Source organism: Pleurodeles waltl, chromosome 11 (assembly GCF_031143425.1).
Source record: "Pleurodeles waltl isolate 20211129_DDA chromosome 11, aPleWal1.hap1.20221129, whole genome shotgun sequence".
Classification (NCBI taxonomy): Eukaryota; Metazoa; Chordata; class Amphibia; order Caudata; family Salamandridae; genus Pleurodeles; species Pleurodeles waltl.
This window is the reverse complement of record NC_090450.1, coordinates 952238860-952261518: the sequence shown is the minus strand read 5'-3', so window position 1 is coordinate 952261518 and position 22659 is coordinate 952238860. Positions and strand designations below refer to the sequence as shown.

Below are 22659 nucleotides of genomic sequence, written 5' to 3'. Positions count from 1 at the left end.
ATTTTGGGGACTTTCAGGAAGTTGAAGTAGGAAAGCATTCTGCTTGTTAATTACCATTGGTTTTGTGGTTTGTAACCCACACTAGCTGGCTTTCCTCTTGCTGGCTTTATTTGCTTTAGGCTCTCCAGGTTCAGTTTGTCTGTTCCGTTGCCTAAACCGTACTTTCTGTATTCTTCCACAAACTCCCTTTCTGTTAGAAGGCCTTTAAATATTGTTCTTATATTGTTACATTTGCTGTCAGACCTAGGTCAAATGTCAGGTGCTGTCTTCCAAAGGCACTTGTTTACTTTTCTTTCTCTGGCTTCAAAGTGAGAGGATTTATGTGACAATATTGCTGGACACTGGGGGCAGGAAATAGTTTTTTTCTAGCACACGACAACACTTAAATGAACTGTGTAAGTATTTCAGAATATATCAGAATAATGAATGCACAAATGAAGCACATTTTTTGTTATTTATGAAGTGTGTTGGAAACAAATACAATCAAAACAAATCATTAAACTAGGTGATGCAATTTCCACACATTATCGTCCGGGCACTGTATAGTTTTATTAGTAAAACTGTATGGTCATTTCAGTTGAAAATGTGTTGTCTGTAATAATACTGTGCTACCACACCTTGAGTACTCCACTCTACACCACCCTTTTCTACTCTGCACCAATCCACACCACTGCTCTCTACTCTGCCCCACTCCATTTTTACACAATTCCACACCACTGCACTGTGCACCACTGTACTGTCATGAGACTCTCACCAGAATAACAAGACTGCTGAGTTTTGGACAGCAGCACCAACAAATATGGGGGACTGAGGCTGATCCCAAACCGTGTAACAGCTGTAGGCCTAACCCTTCTAACCAGCTAGCAGCACCTCACAGATACTGTAAGTAAAAGTGAATTGTGGCAGCCCATCGCATGACACTCTTAGACTCCTCTGAGAAGTTATGATGGAAATAGATTGTGCCCTGTTCTCTCAGTTACACAGTTCTCCTATATATAATGACAAACAGAAGCATATCCTGGTTCAGTAGGATTTATTGAAGCAAATACATTATAAGGATGATGAAACCCGACACCATTATAACAGTGACTAAGAAAGTGAAACGTAGAAACATTCCCGCCATATTTGTCACAATAGCATTAGCAGTATCTCTACACACACTGCTAAGATTCCTCCTTGAGAGCAAGTAGCAGTGTTAGCCCTAATTCATCCATTTAGCCCCAGGAGTATAGCATTAGCCCCATACCTGTGTTGAAGGTAATGGAGAGGTCAGTTAGTCTGCTGGAAATATTCCTCTGTGACAAAAGACAAAGCGCCAAGTTTCTGCTGAAACTGCAAATGCGACGGGCAGCATAAGATGGCGACCTGATTGGAATGTCCCCTCTAAGGATACTAAGGCAGCCTGATGTTTTATAATGAACATTATACTATTCTAGGAACTGCCCTGACATGACAACATGTCCCTTTCTGCGTAAGTTAGACACTCTACTCCTCAGAGCAGCGATCCTATCAAATGTAGCCTTGATGCAAGCACAGAATGAAATGTTATGCAAAGCAATGAATAACAAGGTTCTGCAGAGAAGGACAAGAGATAACAATAATAAAACATCACCACTAAAACGAGGCCTCGCTAAAATAATAAAATAAATAAAATGCCAGGTGACTCAGTGAAGGGTAACAGGCCTAAGACCTCAACTAAAATAGGCAAAATAAGTGTAAGTATGTGCCTAATGACTAACCTCACAACACTCTCCCCATTGTTGGTTCAAGAGTGCTGTGTGATTTAACAATAAAACCCTACAATAAATGACGCTACAAATGAATTAAAAACATGCTAAAAATATACATGAATGGAGATAGAAATGTTCACCTTGACAAACCAGGCTTACTAAGAGTGAGCCAAATTATGTAAGAGGACAATTTAGAACTTTAGAATTGATGCTAAAGATGGAAAGCCAAATATCAGATTATTGACAATAGTCATGACCCTGTAAAAACATTTCTAATGTCTTCAAATGTAAGTAAATTTAGAGAGGACTCCACTTAAGCAGATGACACGTTAGCCAATTCAGTCAGAAAGAAGGCAAGGGAGTACTCTTGTTCCGGTGCTCCAGCCAGTGGTCTGGCCAAAGCGGCAGCATCCCATGAAATGCCAGGGGTAATAGCATCTTGGGCCACTTGATCCACAAATGGCGGCACATCAGAAGCTACTCATGGCAATTGCAATCTCCATGTGCACATCTGGTGGTGAGCCCTCATCGAGAACAACAGACCTGCATCCAAAGAAGTTACGCGCTGCATAGCAAGACAAGGGACTGTATCTCCACAGATGACCTTGCCACTTGAAGATCATAGGTCTTGTGGGTGGAAGTCAGCACCACATGTTTTTGAAACAAAAGGCCTTTCTGTCTGCTCAGCTTGTCAAAAATTACATTTGAAGCTGCGTTGTGAGGCCACAATTCTGCAACTGTTATCTCTAGCGTGGGGGAGGAGGAGGGAAGCCTGTTACCGCTGCATAGCAAGACACACTTCCAAAGCATGTTCAAATTGGAACCACTGGCAATAAAAGACGGGCTGCACACACTTCAAGACCGGTCTGAATGACAAAGACCAGTTGGACTCCAGTTCTTCCAGGATGGTGCTCTGAAATACTGCATCATGCGATCACAACACAGTTGGGCTGGTGGAAGCTTCCTCAGTCCTTCTTGTTGTGGTGGAGGAGCCATTGCGAAGAAAAGGTAGGAACAGCAATATACCACTAATCAAAGCCAAAGTAACAGGGAATCCACCCAAAACACTAGAAAATATGGAGAGTATGGCTGAAGGTATAATGCCAAATATAGTTTGAAAGGTGCTGACAAACCCATGACCAACAGCCTTAAAGAAGTGTAAAATCCCTGCAGTGTTAGAAGCATTAAATATGGGACCAATGAATTCACCAAAATGTTTAGGAAAATTGGGATTTAATAGTGTCTGTACCTCTGCAGATGACCTTGCTACTTGAACATCATAGGTCTTGTGGGTGGATGTCAGCACCACATGTTTTTGGAACAAAAGGGCTTTCAGTCTGCTCAGCTTGTCAAAAATTACATTTGAAGTTGTGTTGTGAGGCCACAATTCTGCAACTTTTATCTCTAGCGTTGGGGAGGAGGAGGGAAGCCCGTTACCGCAAAAAGTCACAACTTGGGGAACTAAAATGAAATAGCCAATTCCGGCGCACATTCCACAACAGTTGTCTCCATTAAGGAGAATGTAGCTGCTGTTTGATAGCACCTGGAAAGCCGAGCAAATAGAAGGGACAAAAAACCCCTTAAGATAACAAGCTAAGTTTGCAGCTGTAATATTGCATGCTTCATGAAAACACTGATGTTTACAAATCATCGAATGGCTTACAGAAGTCTTGCATTCGCTGTGGCTAAGAAAGACCTAATTCATTCCTTTGAAACACTTGTATTTGAAGGGCAGCTCCCACACCTCATTGATGTAATTGTTTCCTAATGTCTAAATCTGCCTACGGGAATATGCTTTAAACACGAGGGGAATTGTAATGTTCAAATGGGCAAATTGATAACCCAGTATATTAACCAAACATCAAATGGTATTTCCGCCACATTAGAAGGCAGCTTTTCTAACTTCTTGATGTTTAACACTACATAAGGAGCTTCTCTCATAGCCATCGTTTGATATTGCTGCATTAAATTAAACGCTGCAAACAGGTCTCGTGAGCTGACATGCTGCCAGAGTATGCAATCACTTTTCAGAACCTGCAACGTCCAACCTAACTGCATAATGGACCTAAGTTGACTCTGTCCATGTTTTAAGAAAGACATATCAGTTTGCATGATGTGTATTGAAGAAGAAACAATGTTATTTAAGGTATAAATGTGGTTGGACAGTGTTCATACCATTATCTATAATGGCTAGGGCTTTCTGGGGATTTTCCTGATCTCCTTGCCTTAATCGGGCACAGCGTCCATTTGTGATGATTTCCAAATTTCATTATAAATTGCATACAGGAAGCGCTTTGTGCGTCGCTTATGGGGAACCTAACAAAAAATCTTGTAAATATGTGTTTTCAGATAAAAGATTAAGGTGTTCTTTAACAGCTGTTAGTGTGGATGTTTTCAGCTATTGTTGACATAATTCTCCCACCCTGTAAGTGGTAACAATACAGAAGTGTTCATGAGACATGTAATGAGGGTCAGGTCTACTTGTTTTAAACCCCCCGTGGAATTTACAAATGTGAGTGACAATCCTTTGTGTCGACTAACCACAATAGCCACCCGTTTCGATCCTGAAAATGTTGAGTTAAATGTTCCATTCTGGACCCACCGATTGAGCTGTTGTTCAGTGACCTCTAAAATCTTTTGCCATTTATCAAATTTTGCTGGGGAAAAGATACTGGGTGCATTAATTTCTTTAACTTTCATTAAGCCTAAACAACTTGTTTGTTGCACTGTTTCATTTAAAAATGTAATTTATAATGGAATGAGACATGCTCTACACAAAGCATCCCACCCCTGTATTTGCCAATTTCTACTTTCCCCACACATTCTTTAAGTCTATTGACTTCAACCAATGTTCGTAGCCTTCAATAGCCAACTGGGAAACAAATAAAATTAATTTGGTGTCAGTAAACATGATACTCTGTAACTTCATAGAAGGCAATTTAAAATAATAAGACTAAACGTTTTTAACATTATGCCTGATAAAAAATGAAAACCTTTCCACATAAGTCTTAGAGCTCCCCATTGGTGGAGTTGGACAATTTTTCCATAGCGTATAGTTAAAATCAGTTCTTGGGGTGCAAGCTCTATATATAAAGTGATGTTCATAATGGTGGTAACAAAAGATTTCACCATAGATGGCATTTGTTCATTTGTTCATTTGTTTGGTACATGCCTTCACTTTCAAATACAGTGTAATATTAAAGCATAGAATCAATTGTTTTCACATCCCAATCCTTGGGAACAACCCCTGGTGTCATTACATCATTCATTGAAACTTTAAACACATATGAAATTTGAAATATTTCTGTGAGCCCATACATATTAAAAGGTATTTTATCCCAAAAAATCCCATCAGGAATTGGAGTAGCTGAAATGTTCACTAGGGACAAGTCTCTATGGACCTTATGAGAAGAAAGATAAGGTTTTAATATCTCATCTACCAGTCTGACAGCAGAACTTTCAGGAAGATAATGACCATGTATCAGTAAAAAGAAACCATGGCAAAACCAATCCAAAGAAGGAAGGCAAGCAAAGTTAGTAATATCCCCAGATTATTACATAGGCAAATCATATGGTTAGTTTTAAGCCAATTGACTAGCTTATGTAAACTTGATACAGGTACAAGAAGATGCTGAAGAGTTTGAAAAAGAATCATTGATGTTGGCAAAATATCCAGAAGCAGTATGTGCAAACACTGGAGCCGGTGCTGGTGAAGGAGAGCTGGCAGATGTATCTCTTGGTGGTTCATAGTAAACTATTCCATCCATCTGTGTAGAATTGGAAAAATAATGACTCAGAACTCTGGACATTTCTTGTCGATGGTATAGAGACCAGTTCTAATGAAAGATCATTTTCCACCCTCCCCAGGCTTGGGGAAATCTCATCATTGTTGCTTAAATATTGAAGAGGTACATCTTGACTGGCAGTAAGAAGGGCCCGGGAACTGCTCAGGATTCCTCGTGGTCTACTGTGTAGGATTGGCCACATGGTGCAGCTTGACATTGTCAATGGATACAAAGCCGTTTTCTCTGGAACCAGACAACGGTGGTAGTATGACCGTTCTGGTACCATGTGTTTCCAGGACTGGAACTGGTGATCTATATGATGGGCCAAATTCTTTCTTTACAGCAAGCTATTCACACACTAGATCCCCATCCTTTGGAATCAAGCCTGTTCCTGTTTTTCAGGCATTGCATATTCTAGTTCATATTGTAAGAAATCTTGTATCTGTAGTTTTGGGTCAAAATCATAGTCCACATCAGAGGCCGTAAGAGAGGTGGCCAGTTGTATCCAGCATGGATGTAATGCTTTTGCATTTGGAACACTGGCTTTGGTAACAGCTTCAAGAGATGGTATCAGGGTCCCCACCACAATGCGTTTCCCCTGGCCCAAGGGTCTCTCTTTGATGACAGCTATCTGAACAGCAGTTAAAATCTTTTCAGTGAGAGCAAAGCGTTGTTCAGCTATGTAATATAAATGTGATTTGTATGCTATTGGGATGGTATCACCTTCGTTGCGTGTTACATAGGTGAATCTGATGGCACCAACAGTTACTCTGACCAATTGTCCCGGGTATGCAAGTGTTTTGCTTCCAGCATGTCTTGTTGTAAAGCTCTGAGTATACTTATATGTTGCACCGTCCAGAATTTACTTGTGAAATCTGGATTTATTAGATTGTATGGTCATTTTATGCATTGTGCATAATCTGGAATGTAAGTTCTGCCAAAATTTTAAAAGCCCAATAACGATTGCAGCTTTTTTATTGTGTTTGGTGGTTGTAACTACACACACTTTCCTCGAAAATGCAGCACTAGGCTCTTTCCTTCATCTGATAACTTGAATCCTAAAAACAGAACACTGAGGAAGACAATTTTTGTTTTATTGAAATTGAATTTTTAGCCAAATTCTGCAAAACCCACCACGATACGATACGATACGATACAGTACACAATTCTTAGGTGTTGAACCAGGTCATCGTTTGTCAAGAAAATATCATCAACACAGGGCAATGCCTCAGGGTCAATGTTGTGCAACATAGAAGTTACACGTGCTGAAAACAGTCCAGTACTGTTCTTGTACCCTTGTGGGAGTCATGAAAATTTCCATTGCGAGCCTAATGCGCTGAAGACTGGTAAATCTCTGCTTTCAGGTGCTATATTTTGGCAGAAGAACCCATTGGAAATGTCCAGGTTAGTTTTCTACTTGTGCATGTGTGGCTGTTCAAATGTCTCTAATCTAAGACTATTCTGTATGAATGGTCCGGCTTCGCTACAGGAAACAAAGGATTGTTCAGAGGAGATACACAGGGTTCTATCACACCCTGGTGCTCAAGTTGCATGAGTATTTCTCTCACAGGTGCTTTAGCTTCATGCTTAATTGGATATTGTGGTTGTGGTAATGGAGTAGATCTTACCAGCATTATGGGGTGGGGGAATCCTTTTCCCAACCTTCATGGTTGCGATACAGCACAGGAGCTTGTACCAAATCCTAATCTACTGCATAGGCTTCTCCTAATTCCCTAAGAATGAAAGGTCAGAAAGAAGGCACAATAACCTCTTTCCGAACAGATGATTGCAGGCACATTTTTGTGGCCAATCCTTTCCTGCTAATTGGATATCATAGCACAATGTCAATTTTTCCCAGAATATTACTTTAATTGTGCGCTCAATGTCTCAGTCAAATTGCAATTTAAATTTGTAAATTCTGTTGATGAGGAGACATGCGTGTCTGCAGTTTCGACTTCTATATAGTCATTAGTTGCTGTCACATCCAGAAGCTCTTGAAGATTCCGGTGAACTATTGTGACCTCTGCCGCGCTGTCTAGTAGAGTCAGTGCCCACTTCCTGTTCTTCATAAAAGCTCTCAACATGCGTCATTTCAGGCCAAAACAGCTACCACCTTTTTCTTTTTAAACTGTGCTTTCTGTTGGGGGAAGTTTCTCTTCCTTTTTTTTAGAAGTTTCAGTTGAGCACTGTGAATCTTTTCTTTGTTTCACATACTCGTTTCATTGTTCTGAGCGCCATCCTCTCTCACGGTGTTTGTCCTGGAAGGAACAAGATTGGCTTGTATCAATATATTGGTATCTATCAGGAGTTTTCAAAGTTTCTCTATTTCTAAGGTTATAGTGTTTTTCAGAGGTCTCTGGATGTGGAGATTCTTCTCTTTGTTTAAAAGTATCTTTATTTTATTTTTGTTTATCCTAGCGTTTTTCAGAACCCTCAGCCTCTTGCTTGGTAGAATCCTTACTAGATTAACCTTGTAGTTGGGGTATACTGGCCCCAGACTATCCCAACCTATACCACAATAGGTCTCCGTGAAAATCTTTGGCAGCTCACATTCTCGGTCTTGTACAGGAACATCCCGGAGCCGCTGGCATACTGCCAGAGCAGCTGCCTCTCCTTTAAGGACACTGTGACAAAATTCCTTTTAATTGCATCCCCAAATCCAGAGCCAGGCGAGCCCCATAATCATCTTGAATTTGTTTCAACACTTCCGGTAAATTTGCAAGTGTTGGTGTACCATACGCTGAAGTATAGAGGGCAGCAATACCGTCCCCCATGTTGTGCAGTTATCTACTAAGGGAACCATCCAAACGGCAAGCACTTGTGAGAATTCAGTGTTAATCTTGGGGTCTCAAATGGGGAAATACTGCTTCCAAAGTGCTAATTTTCTGAGCTACCCAAAACAGAATTTCTTCATGTTTAGCGCGTACTTTACCCATTATTGAGTGCATTGTTGCGCGGTTGATCCCTGCTGTTGCCACATGTGGTTGAGCTGCAGCAGCCCTTGCTGGGGCGATGTTTAATGTCCGCATTATAAATTAAATTAAGCGTCTATATACTTCTACTAATTAGTGTACAGGAGGCGTATTTATGCTACCACCATTTTATCTACCTGTGGATGTGGTGTATATGTGGACAATTCTGGCCATGTTAGTCTGTCATTACTTAGTGGACCAAGTCTAACATTCTGTCTGATGGTTGTAGGGCACTATCAAGCCAATTCTGGTGTTCTTGATAGCATAGGGGTATTTCTAAATATACATATGGTCAGTATTATGCTGGTGCATTTGCTGCAGTGTAATGATGAAATGTATGTGTGTTCCAATCTGAGGCTGGAAAGGTGACCCATGAGTAAAACATGTCTGTTCTGTAAGCTGCGTGTGCCTCAACCATGAAGGTTAATTCTCCTCCCTCCTTTGTGAGGCAATGTTGCAATAACTGCTTTGGGAGGTGGAGTCTCACATTAGCTGTGATTGAGGGCCTATTGCGGTCTGCCGTTATAACAAATGTAATACTTTGTTCAGAAACACCAAATGGGGACAATCCTTTTAAAAGGTTCAAACTTGAACAACCAGCAGCTAAAAGTAGGCACTACCTACATAGATGAGGAGGATGTCCCTAATATCATGGGCATCTCCGTATACGGTAATTAGGGTGTCTATACACATAAGGAGACAAAGATACTTGGGAGATCCATAAAATCAGTGCCTAACCAGTGCTAACCGAGTGCTGCCACCCAAGTGAGTGCAATCCCAAACTGTGTGACAGCTATCGGTCTAACCCTTCTGGCCAGCTAGAAGCACCTCACAGATACCGTAGGTAAAAGTGATCTGTGGCAGCCCATCGCATGACACTCTTAGACTCCTCAGGGAAGTTGTGGTGAAAACAGATCACTGCCCCGTTCTCTCGGTTACATAGGTCAGCAGAAGCATATCTTGGTTCATTAGGATTTATTAAAGCAAATGCATCCTATGCAAAAAGGCATGAAATGCAATTATAAGGATGATAAAACCCAACACTATTACAATGGTGACTAAGAAAGTGAAACATAGAAACAGTCCCACCATATTTATCACAATAGCATTAGCAGTATTTCTACACACACTGCTAAGATTCCTACATGAGAGCAAATAACAGTGTTAGCCCTAATTCATCCATTTAGCCCCGGGAGTGTAGCATGAGCCCCATGCCTGTGCTGAAGGTAATGGAGAGGTTGGTTAGTCTGCTGGAAATCCTCCTCTGCGACAGAAGAAGAAGCGCCAAGTTTCTGCTGAAACTGCAAAGGCGACAGGCAGCATAGGATGGCGATCTGATTGGAATGTCCCCTCTAAGGATACTAAGGCAGTCTGATGTTTTATAATAAACATTGTGTTATTCTAGGAACTGCCCTGCTGTGACAACACGTCCCTTTCTGTGTAAGTTAGACACTATACTTTCTGGACCTGTGATACTCGGGAGCCTATCATATGTAGCCTTGATGAGAGCACAGAATAAAATGTGCAAAGCAATGAATAACAAAGTTCAGCAGAGAAGGACAATAGATAAGAATAATAAAACATCACCACTAAAATGATTCCTCACTAAAATAAAAGGAATAAAATGCCAAGTGACTCGGTGATGGGTCAGAGGGTTCAGACTTAAACTAAAATAGGAAAAATAAGTGTGAGTATGTACCTAATGACTATCCTCATGACCGTACTCTATGCCACTGTACTCTACGCTACTTCACGCTACAAATCTCTACCCTGTACTACTCTACTCTATGCCAAAGCACTCTTCAACACTCTCCTCTGCACCACTGCACTCTTCGTCACTGCAGTCTACACCACGCCAGTCAGGGCCACACCAATCTACTCTGCACAACTCCACTCTATGCCACTGTACACTACCCCACTCTGCAACACTGCACTCTGTGCCACTGCACTCTATGCCTATACACTCTACACCAATGCACTTTACTCTGTAATACTCAACTCTATGCCCCAGCGCTCTACGCCAATCCACTGTAAGCCACTCTATTCTACTCTGCACTACTGCACTCTATGCCACTGCACTCTACACCACTTTACTCTACACCATTACACTCTATGCCACTCTGTGTAACTGCACTCTACCCTGCTCCACTCCATTCTATGCCACTTCACTCTACTCTGAAACAATCTACTCTACACGCCACTCTACTCCACTTTGTGCCAATCCACTCTATGCCATTGTACTCTACGCCACTCTACTCTTAACCACTGCTCTCTACACCAATGCACTCTACACAACTGCACTCCACGCTGCATCACTGTACCCTATGCCATTCTACACCACTGTGACACTCTGCTCTGCAACACTGCACTCTCCGCCACTGAACTCTACTCCACTCTACTCTATCCTACTCTACTTTACGCCACTGCACCCTATAGCACTATACTCCACTCTATGCTACTGTACTCTTCACTACTCTTCGCCACTTCACTCTATGGCCCTTGACACTACTCTGCAAATTATGCTACTGCACTGTAAGCCACTCAACTACTCTACACCACTGCCCTCCGCATCACTCAACTCTATGCCACTCTACACTGCTACACTCTACACCACTGCGCTCTGCCAATGCCTTCTATTCTGCACCACCCTACTCTGTCCCACTGTACTATGCGCCACTCCGCTCTGCTTCACTCCACTCTAATCTTCGTCACTGTATTTTATGATGTTGCATTGCATACCACTAAATTCAGTGCCACAGCACTTCACTGCACTGTACTCTGCAACACTCTATGCCAATGCACTCTACTTTGCCACTCTACTTTAAGCCACTCAGGTGTATGCCACTTTATGCAACTCCATACTATGCCACTCCAAAACATGACACTCTGCCATTTCATTCCACAGCACTCTACTCAGCTCTTTGCCATTCCACTCTACGACACTCCACGCCACTCTCCTCTATGCCACTAACTTTTAGCCATGCTGAACAGCAGCTACACTGGTGAACAACATGGTTAAAAGCCATTTCTAAAGCCAATATCTCTTGCATAGGTGAGACCTACTGGCTTTGCCAATGCTTGTTTTATCTTGAATCATTTTATAAATTGAACTTTCCAGCCAATGCCCATAATGGTAAAGACAAAACAAGACCCATAATACGATAATAATACGATGGTTAAAACATCAGGTTTTAATGGAAGCACCGCATATGGCAGCTATAAGCCAATTCAGTATCCAGGGGTGACTGGTGTTGATGTGCACAAGGGGAGTTCCCCTGCTACCCTCTGGGGAGAGGCAAGAAAAGGGCGAAAAACAGAGAGCAGGTAAAAAGAAATTACTGTTCTGAGGCAGTGTGCTGAATTTCTTGGGTGAACTCTAGTGAACTTTGCAGATTTCCTACTGCTTGGAGCAGCAGGCACAAGCTACAGCAGTGACATCATAGGAGAGGGAGTGCTGAATTGGAATGCAATTGATCTGTTTGCTTTTTGGGCGCATGAACAGTGGCCCTGGGAGGAGTTAGCAAATCTCTATTCCCTTCCATGAATGGGATGGAGCAGGCCGATGAGAACAAGGAGGGAGTGGGTGGCAACAATGTGTTGATCATCACACAGGGGAAGGCTGTAGGAGGGGTGCAGGGGACTACTCCCCTTGCAGTAACGTGTTTAGAACTGCATTTGCTTTCACTTTAAAAAAAAAACTAAAAAAAATTACAGAGCTGAGCACAGAGTGTTCCTTATCTCGACTTATTAGCAGCAGTAGAGGTCCAAGAGAAGGAAGGAACCAGCTGAGGACAACAATTTCACTAGTGGATTAAGAGGTAAGTCAGCAGTTAAGCTTCTGCATCAGGGGCACCGTCGCCCCCCCTCTCTGCTTTAACAACCAGGCGGTGTTCTTGATGGGCCTCTTCTGTCTGCAGCTGGCAGATAAAGGCTTATAATTAACTTAGGAGGGTGATTGAAAGGATGGATGTAAGAGTGTAAAGGAGAGAGGGTGTATGAATGAAAAGGAGGATGGATTATCGATGGATGGATGGATAGTTAAATGGATGAGTGAAAGGGTGAATGGATGGAGGACTGAAACGATGGATCAATGGTTGATGAGAGGATGGATGGAAGAGTGAGCGAAAGGATGGATAGATGAGTGGATGGATGGACTGAAGGGATGGATGAGTGGAAGGGGAAATGGATGGCTGACTGAAGGGATGGATGGAAGAATGGAAGAGTGGAAGGGAGAGAGGATGTGTGAGGGTGGGTGGATGGATGGCTGGTGGATGGATGGATGGGTGAAAGGATGAATGGATGGAGGAGTGAAAAGATGAATTGATGGATGATGAGAGAAAGGATGGAAGGAAGAATGAGTAAAAGGATGAATAGATGGCGGCTGCAAGTGTAATTGCATGGATGAATGGATGCACTGAAAATATAGATGGATGAGTGAAAGGATGGATGAGTGAAAGGATGTATGTAAAGATGGATGAGTAAAACAATAGATGGATGAGTGAAAGGCAGGCTAGATGGATGTCTGGATGAAAGGATAGATGAATGAATGAAATAGATGAAATGATGGATGAAAAGATGGATAGATAGTGAGTGAAAGTATGGTTGGCTGAGTAAAAGGGTAAATGTAGGGATGTATGAGTGAATGGATGGATGGGACGAAGGGTGGGTGGATGGTTGTAGGGATCAATGGCTGAGGGGAAAGGGTGGATAGGTGGAGCAAAAGAAAGGATGGATGAGCCAAATGATGGATGGATGAGTGGATGGAAGTGAGGGTGGAAAAGTGAAAGGACAGATGATTCAGTGGATGGATTGGTTTGATGGATTGGTGTCCCAGGACAAGTGGTGGCTCTCCTTTATGGGCTCCGCAGCTACACTACACCCTCTTTGTCTTTTCATAAAAATGAAATGCAGACCCGCTTTGGTTCCAGCTACAGAGGCAGCTAGTGACACTGTTTGATTGCCGACACCAGTGCATGAAGGTGCCTGCGCCAGCCATCAGAGATGCTGTTCAGAGCTGGTGAAATTCCAGCACTGTGAGCATGCCTGGGTGAGCATGTGTGTGAGTTAAAGTGAGAGAGTCAGTGAAGGAGTGAGTCAGAGAGAGTGAGAATGAGTGGCAGTAAGGACGAGTGTGTGTAAGAATGAATGTGAGTTAGTGAGGGAGAATGACGGTGACACAGTAAGACTGAGTAATTCAGAATGAGTGACAATGAGTGGGGCTGAGTGGGTCAGAGTAGAACGAGTGAGACTGTGTGAATTAGTGATACCAAGTGAGACTGAGTAAGTTAAAGGGAGACAGCAACTTAGTGCAAGAAAGTGTGGGAGAACCCTTCAAGAAAAAGCTCATTGTAACTCGAGCAAAGGATTACACCCCACCCCTTTTAAAGGTCACCAGCCGCCACTGTCAGTATCCCCATGACATGGACCTGGCACCTTGCCATAAATGTGAGAATGAAAGAGAAATACGCAGCACAGTCAGTCTCAGACTGCCATTGGGTGTGGTTTGATTTCAATCTAGCTAGAAAATACAAGTTTTGAGCCCAGCACCAACCTCTGGGAGCCCTGAATAAAACTTTTCAGCGAACTGTAGGACAGGAAACGAGCGTTTCAAAGTTTATTATATATTTCTTTTCTTATGGTCAATGGGAGGCTCGGAAGTGAACCAGAGCTTCCCCAGACAGGTGTACTGACACCTTTATGGAAATAAAAACACAGTAAGTCACTGTGAAAAAGCAGGCACAGCATGGGCGTCATTTAGGAGTCTCCAGGGGTCACAGCTGCAACCCCTGCCACTGCCTTTGTGACCCCTGGCCTCAGATGTGGCCAGGGGTCAAATCAGTGCTAAGAGCACTGGAATATCTGGTACTTCCAGCGTCTGACTCCAACTGCAGTTTCTGCTCATTTTTATTACACTAATAGTGAATAATAGTCTGTTATTCACTAATGTGTAGTAAAATGTGGAGCAGCAGAATATGGAATAGACCTTCACTGGCATTTAAGATAAGGAATATAAAATGGCCTTAAATGTATGTTGTGTGTGCTTGCATGCATGTGGGTGAGTGCATTTGTCTGAGTGTGTTTATGTGTGAGCATTTGTGTTTGCATGTGGGATTGTGTGTGTGTGTGTGAGAGTAAATGTAAGTGAGTGAGAGAATGGAAATGATTGGGTGAAGATAAGAGTGAGTGAAAATTAAAGAGTGCAAGTGAGCGCTGTAGGAAGTGGGCTCTGAATATACTATCTCAAAGTGAGAGATAGTGTGCACAGAGTCCACGGGTTCCCCTTAGAGGTTGATAGTGGCAAAATTAGATAATACTAATGCTCTATTTTGTGGTAGTGTGGCGAAGCAGTAGGCTTATCAGGGGGTAGTGTTAAGCATTTGTTGTACACACATAGACAATAACTGAACACACACTCAAGGACTTAATTCCAGGCCAATAGGTTTTTATATAGAAAAATATATTTTCTTTATTTTTAGAACCACAAGATTCAAATTTCAGGTAAGTACATAAATTGTAAGGTATTTCACACAGGTAAGTATAGAACGTTCCTGCGGTAGGTAAGTAATCGTTAGTTTCTCAGGTAAGTAAAGCACTTACAAAGTCAGTCTCCTGGGCATAGGCAGCCCACGTTGGGGTTTCAAGGCAACCCCCAAAGCCACAGCACCAGCAACACAGGGCCGGTCAGGTGCAGATGTCAAACGAGGCCCCAAACAACATAGGTGCCTATGGAGAACAGGGGTGCTCCGGTTCCAGTCTGCTAGCAGGTAAGTACCTGTGTCCTTGGGGAGCAGACCAGGGGGGTTTGTAGAGCACCTGGGGGGACACACACAAGCACACAAAACACAAACCCAGCGGAACATGGGCGGCCAGGTGCAGTTTGCAAAGTAGCTATTGGGTTTGCTGTAGAAAACTCTGGCGATGCAGGCAGGGCACAGGGGGGCTTCTCGGGCAAGCCACAGACTGGGCTAGGATGAGGGCCGACTGCTGGTCACTCCTCCACTGGTAGGTGGTTCCTCTTGGTCCTAGGGGCTGCGGGTGCAGTGCTTGGTCCAGGCATCGGGTTCCTTGGTTACCAGGCAGTCGCGGTCAGGGGGAGCCTCTGGATCCTCTCTGCAAGCGCCGCAGTGGAGGGGGAGAGGGGGAGGCCAGGGAGGTCGACTCAGGGTGTCCACATTGTTGGAGTCATCTGGGAGTCCTCTCTGCAGTGTTGGTTTCGCCAAACTTGAGCTGGGGACGTTGGGTGCAGAGTATGAAGATTCACACTTCTGGCGAGAAGTAAGAGTCTCTTTAAAGTTGCTTGTTTTATAGTTGTTTCTGGATGGAGCCGCTGTCCTCTGGAGGTTCTTGGCCCTTTAGGTGCTGTCAGTCCTCTGAGTCCTCAGAGGTCACTGGTCCTGCTGGATGTGTCGCTGTGCAGGTTCTTTGAGTCTGGAGACAGGCCTGTATGGCTGGGGCCAGGTCAGTTGTCCTCTCTGTCGTCTCTGCTGGGCTTTCTGGTCAGCAGTCCTTCTTCTTGTTATAGGTTACAGGAATCTGATTTCCTGGTTTCAGGCTTGACCCTAAATACTGAATTTAGGGGTGTGTTTAGGTCTGGGGGGGCAGTAGCCAATGGCTACTGTCCTGGATGGTGGCTACACCCTCTTTGTGCCTCCTCCCTGAGGGGAGGGGGGCACATCCCTATTCCTAATGGGGGGAATCCTCCAAAACCAAGATGGAGAATTTCTTAAGGCAGGGGTCACCTCAGCTCAGGACACCTTAGGGGTTGTCCTGACTGGTGGGTGACTCCTCCTTGTTTTTCTCATTATCTCCTCTAGACTTGCCGCCAAAAGTGGGGGCTGTGTCTGGAGGGGTGGGCATCTCCACTAGCTGGGATGCCCTGGGGCGCTGTAACAACAGGCATGAACCTTTGAGCTGCTTTGGGCGCTGCAGGGGCCTTTGTTATGCCACTGCTCCCTCTTGAGTTTCTCCAGGAGGGCTGCTACAACTGTAGCAAATGTGGAACTAACTCTGCTGCTGACAAGCGCTGCCCAAAACTGCACTGTCAGTGCAGATAGCTACTGGGCCATGCTTTGGAGGGCCCTGCATCATTGGGTCTTACTGCAAAAGGCGTCCCTCCTCTTCCAGTGATAATACCGACCCTACCTACCCAAGCCCATCCATTCATGCCTCCCCGTGCCCACCTGGCCCTTCCTCCCCGTGCCCACCTGTCTATACGGCCCTGCCTCCCCAAGCCCATCTGGCTCCACAGGCCCACCTGCCCTGCCTCCTTGAGCCCAGCCTGCCATGCCTTCCCACAGGCCTTGCCTCCCCAGGCCAACCAGCACTGCCTACCCACCGGCCTTGCCTCCCCGTGCCCACCTGGCCCTGCCTCCCCGTGCCCACCTGTCTACACGGCCCTGCCTCCCCAAGCCCATCCGGCTCCACAGGCCCACCTGCCCTGCCTCCCCGAGCCCAGCCTGCCCTGCCTTCCCACAGGCCTTGCCTCCCCAGGACAACCAGCACTGCCTACCCTCTGGCCCTGCCTCCCCAGGCCCATCTGGCACTGCCTCCACAGGCCCACCTGGCGCTGCCACTGTAGGCCGCCCCACATAGCGCTGCCTACGCAGGCACAGTCCGCCCTGTCTCCCCACCCACTCTGCTTCCCCAGGCCCACCCAGCCCTGCCTCCTAAGACCCACCTGGTGCTGCAACCCCAAGCATACCGGGTGCTGCCTCCCTACCTGGCCCTTCCTCCCCAGGCCGACCGGGGCTGTCTCTGCAGGCCCACACGGCGCTACCTTCCCAGGCCCAGACAAACAGATGTGTTCTGGTTCACTTTAAATAATCCCTGTGTATTATTACCATTGGTAGTACTGTGAACACTGCGATCCCCCCTCAAGCACTATGGGGGCCTCAGAAATACTTGCCTCACCCTCCCCACTCTCTACCCTCTTGCTTCTCTTGCCCTCTCTCAGCTGTCTCTTTGGCATCAAACTTCTCAGCACAAGAAACCCATACTGATGCCAGTATTGGTTTTATTGTAAAACACACACAGAAGACATCTTAGAGATGCCCCTGTATTTTACTCAACTCTCAAGTGTAGAGCTGACCGGTCTGTGCCACCCTGCCACTAACAGACAAGTTTCTGACCCCATGGGATGAAAGCGTTTGTGCTCTCCGAGGTCAGGAACAAAACCTGCTCTGGGTGGAGGTGCTTCACACCTCCCCTTGCAGGAACTGCAACCATTGGCAGTGAGCCTTAAAGCCTCAGGCCTCCTGTTACAGTGCCCCAGGGCACTCCAGCTAGTGGAAATGCCCTCCACCGAACCACGCCCCACTTTTGGCAGCAGGTCCAGTGGGAAAATCGGGAAAAACAAAGAGGAGTGACCACTTCAGCTGGGACCACCCTAGGGGGGGTGCCCAGGGCTGAAGTGACCTCCTCCTTGCAGAATCCTCTATCTTGTTTTGGAGGAGAGTGACCAATAGAGATAGGAATGTGCCCCCCCTCCCCAAAGGTAGGGGCACAGGAAGGGTGTAGCCAACCTCAAGAGACAGTAGCCATTGGCTACTGCCCTCTGACCCCTGTAACGCCCCTAAATCTATTATTTAGGGGCATCCCTGAACCTTGCTCATCAGATTCTTGGCCAGCTGAAAAAGAAGGACTGAAGAGCCTAATCCCAGCAGTGAAGACTCTAGATGACAACAGACTTGGCCTCAACCCTACCGGCCTGTCTAGAGCTTCAAGACTCCTGCTACAAAAAGGCAACGCATCCTGAAGGACCTCTACACACCCCCAGAGGACTGCCTGCCCAGCAGAGAACCAATAACTCCCGAGAGGGCAGAGGCCGTGTCCACAAGAAACTTCCAAGAAGGAATCCAGAACTGCCCCAGATCGTCAAGCCCTGCCCACTCTGCACCTGACACCCACGGCCCATGTCCAGGTACCCCACCTATCCAGAGAAGGTCCCCAGGCAATTCTGACCTCGAGTCCACCCTGGGTTGACCCCTACTGACCAACACAACAATGCCTACAGCCTGAAACTGGAGGACCCCCGTCCGGGACCGGATCCAACAAAGATTCCTGAAGCCCAAAGGTACTTGGGAAATCCGACCGACAGTTCAGCAACGTCCAGTGGGTGCCTCTCCTACTTGTCCAGCCTTTGGTTTTCTGCAACCGACCCCCTGGACACAGCCTGCAGCTTCTTTGTGACCCCCGGGGTTCCCCCATTGAAAAGTCTTGGTGTCTGACGCTGTGTTTACATCATGCACCTGGCCATCCCTGTGCCACTGAGGGTGTGTGTTTGGTGCTGACCTGTGCTCATTCCCCCACCCCCGTGCTAACCTAAATCCCCCAGGTCAGTGCCCTTAAGTTGCAGGTACTTAACTGCAACCTGTTTCTTTCCAAGTGCCACCAGTCCTCATAGGAATCCATTGAAAACCCGACACCAACTTTGACTTCTGCACCTGGCTGGCCTTGTGTTACTGATGGTGCACGTTTGGAGTCAACTTGAACTTTGACCTTTGGACATCCTAACCCCCAAAGACTGGGATTGTATGTCGAGTGCTTACCTGTTAACTGTGCTAACAATTTCCCTTCCTTGGGACTTCATTGGTTGCAACGAGAAATTGCACTGTCAACTTTTGAAATTGAAAGGGGTTACTTATGTGTAAACTGTTTTACTTGCAAATCCTAAACAACGTGCATTTGTTATATAAGCTTGATACAAACTTACAACTGTACTTCCCTGCAACAAAGATCCTTTTGGTTCTAGAAATAAAGTAACAAGATATATTTTTGCTATATAAAAACATTGGCCTGGAGTTAGTCATTGAGTATGTGCCTCATTTCTTGACTGGGTGTGTACAACAAATGCTTTGCACTATCCTCTGATAAGCCTAACTGCTCGAGCACACTACCACAAAAAGAGAGCATTGGTATTATCTACTTTAGCATCTGTTAAGCCTCTTGGGGAAACCCTGGACTCTGTTAACACTATACCTCATGATTTATACAGAGCCAGCTTCCTACAGTCACTTTCCCAGTCCTTTGTCTTTCTGTCTCACACCCCCTTCTCTCTCTCACTCACATTCTCTTGTTTCTGCCTCTCTTCCTACCTCTCGCACTCACTCCTTGCCTCTTTCTCCTTCTCTCATCTGACAATGGGGTGCCTGCTCTCCTCTGCCCTTTTCTTCCTCTGGTCTTCGTCGTCCCCTACCATGTTCCCTGACTCCCTCTTTATCGCTTCCTTTCTGTCTCTCTCGCCGCTTGCCTCTCTTCCTCCCTCAACTGTCTCTGTGGGAGTCTGCTTCTTCTCTTCTGCCCTTTATTGCTTAGGCCATCTTCCCCTGACCATTTTCTCTCTCTTTCTCTCTCCCCTTCCTCGCTATCTTTCTCTCTCTCTCTTCCTCCCTCACTTGTTTCTGTTGAGTCTCCTTCTCCCCTGCCCGTTCCCTCTCTCTGTCGCCTCAGCTGTTTTTCTCTCTTCCTTTCTGTCCACTCAGTGAGAGGCCCTGGGGCTCCCCCCTGAGACTTGCATCAATAATTGTGCAAGCTTGCTTCATCTTAAGCTGGCTGAGAGCACAGAGACTTCACCTAGCGCTTGTTTCCCCGCCATAGACTAGCGCCTACACTGTAGAGAGGCTTGGTCTATGATGGGGAAGCTTGTGGGCTTCCTCGCAGGGTGGGGTAAGCGGGAGCCAGTGTTACGCCTCTGCTTCAATCAGCCACATAGTGCAGTAACAATATCAGTATTACTCCAGAGAGCTGTAGTCGGAAGGAGCATACAACTGTTACAGTTCAGGAGTAATGTCTCTGACCTACTCACAAGGCTCCAACACACCAGGAGAGGTGCATGAGGCCCGCAGTTATTTATATTTGTGCCAATAAGAATTACATTTTCATGTTATGTGCATTAAACCTAAAATAGATCTATACCTGTTCTCACCACACTTGCATATTAATACCAGTACTGTTCTTTTAAACTTTTACGCAATGGTTATTTACGCCATATTCGGGCGACGGAATGCTTCCAACAAAAAACAAGCCTAAAAATTGTAACCCTTGCACCAACTTTCCGTGGTCTGACCCATTGACTTTGTCAATGCTTGTTTTAATTAATAGTTTACCGAAACTGTTGGCCTTGGGTCTGCGGATGAATAGCTCAGAAATACAACTCTGTTGCATGCAGGAAGTCTAGTCATCCTCGCACGCATCAAAGAACAGAAACACGCAAACATTTCACTGGTGGTTCTGAGGTCGAGCCCCCCACACTGCCCCGCCTACAAAGATGCTGGGCCCGTCCACTTCCCCACGGTCTGCAAGGAAACGGAAGTTTCGTAGTAAAACTGGAGGAACTGTGCACCAAGTTAGCAGCCTCTCAGAAACAGTGGAGACAGCAGCAAAATGTATCTACCAATATCACCAGAAAAGAGAGTGCATAAACACGGACTACGGAAAACACTCCAAAGTGACTATCCATTACTGGGAGAGAAGGTACTGCATTGCTGGGGGACAGGACAGGTGCGGTACTGGGATAACTGTACAGGGGTGGGGGGGATTGGGGGGGGGGGGCATGCAGTGTTGGTGAGTGGCCGTGCCGTGCGAACTGCAATGATGGGTCAACTGTACAAGGTCCAGTGTGCAGTTTTGAGGGGTGTGTTGTTACGAGGGGTGGAATTGCTAGAGGCCGGTGCAGTATTAGGAGAAGGGTGCGGTTCCTGAGGATGTGCAGTGTTGAGGAGGTACTGCATTGCTGGGGGGAAGGTGCAGTCCTGGGTCAACTGTGCATTCCTGGGGGATGTGCAGTGTTGAGAGGAGGCTGGCATTGCCGGAGTACAGGTGCAGTTCAAGATCAAGTGTGCAGCTTTGGAAGGGTGCAGTGTTGAGAGGAGGGTGTTATTGTGAGGGACTGCTGCAGTGTTGAGTAAAGAATTCAGTTCAGGAGGATGTGCAGTGTTGAGAGGGACGGCATTGCTAGGGGCTGGTGTAGAGCGGGTTCAAGAGTGCAGTTTTAGATGATGTGCAGTATTGAGAAGTGGGTGGCGTTGCTGGGGGGGAGGTGCAGTGTTGGCCAAGGGTGCAGTTGTTGGGGGGAGGGTATGATGTGGTATTGAGCGGAGGGTGGCATTGCTGAGCGACAAGTTTAGTGTTCAGCTGAGGGTGCGGTTCTTAGGATGTGCAGTGCTGAGACGGAGTGGCATTTCCGGGGCACAGATGTAGTGCTGTGTCAAGTGTGCAGTTCAGGGGGTAGTGCCGTGTTGAGAGGGGGTGGCATTTCAGCGCACAGGTGCAGTGCTGGCCCGAGTGTGCAGTTAATGGAGATTTGCAGTGTTGAGAGTGGGTGGGATTTCTGGGGACAGATACCGTTCTAGGTCGAGTGTGCAGTTCTGGGGAACGTGCATTGCTGAGAGGGGCTATTATGTTGTGGTAGACATATATAGTCCTGGGAGAAAGGTGCAGTTCTGCGGGATGTGCTTTGCTAAGACAGGGCAGCATTGTTGATGGGCGGGCACACAGCTCAGCCAAGGTTGCAGTTTGGGGGGGGGGGGTCATGTGCAATGTTGCGAGGTGAACTTAGCTGCTGAGGGACAGGCGTAGTGCTGTGCTAGGGGTGAGGTACGGCTGATGCACACATGCAGTGCAGTGCCATAGATGCAGTTTAGGAAGATGTGCAGTTCTAGTTCAAAGGGTGCAGATTTGGGGGAGGGGGTGCAGTGTTGAGGGACAGCGGTCCTGCTGGGAAGAGAGATGCAGTTCAGGTTCAAAGGTGCAGTGCAGGGGGAGTGCAGTGTTGATGGATAGCGGTATTGCTGGGAATAGGCGCAGTGCGTGTTCAAGGGTGCAGTGGTACCGGTGGGGGCAGATACAGTGCTGTGCTATGGGTGCAGTTCTGGGAAAGTGCAGTGCCGAGGGATAGCGGCATTGCTGGGGAGAAATGCAGCGTGGTTCCAGGCTGCAGTGGTTTTGCTGGGGAGAGATGCAGTTCATGTTCAGGGGTGCAGTTCTAGGGGATGTGCAGTGTTGAGGGGTAGGGTAGCGGTATTACCGGGGAGATAGAGATGCAGCGCTGGATCAAGGGTGCAGTGTTGAGGGACAGCGGTCCTGCTGGCTAGATGCAGTTCAGGTTCAAAGGTGCAGTGCAGGGGGAGTGCAGTGTTGATGGATAGCGGTATTGCTGGGAAGAGGTGCAGCGCT

The 22659-nt window shown here is 46.1% G+C and overlaps 1 protein-coding gene across 1 annotated transcript in view; it reads left to right on the top strand.

Annotated features, from left to right (window-relative positions):
- The window catches only part of LOC138266397 (glutathione S-transferase theta-1-like), a 69788-nt gene that overhangs the window by 5051 nt on the left and 42078 nt on the right, over nt 1-22659 (top strand). The window lies entirely within an intron of this gene.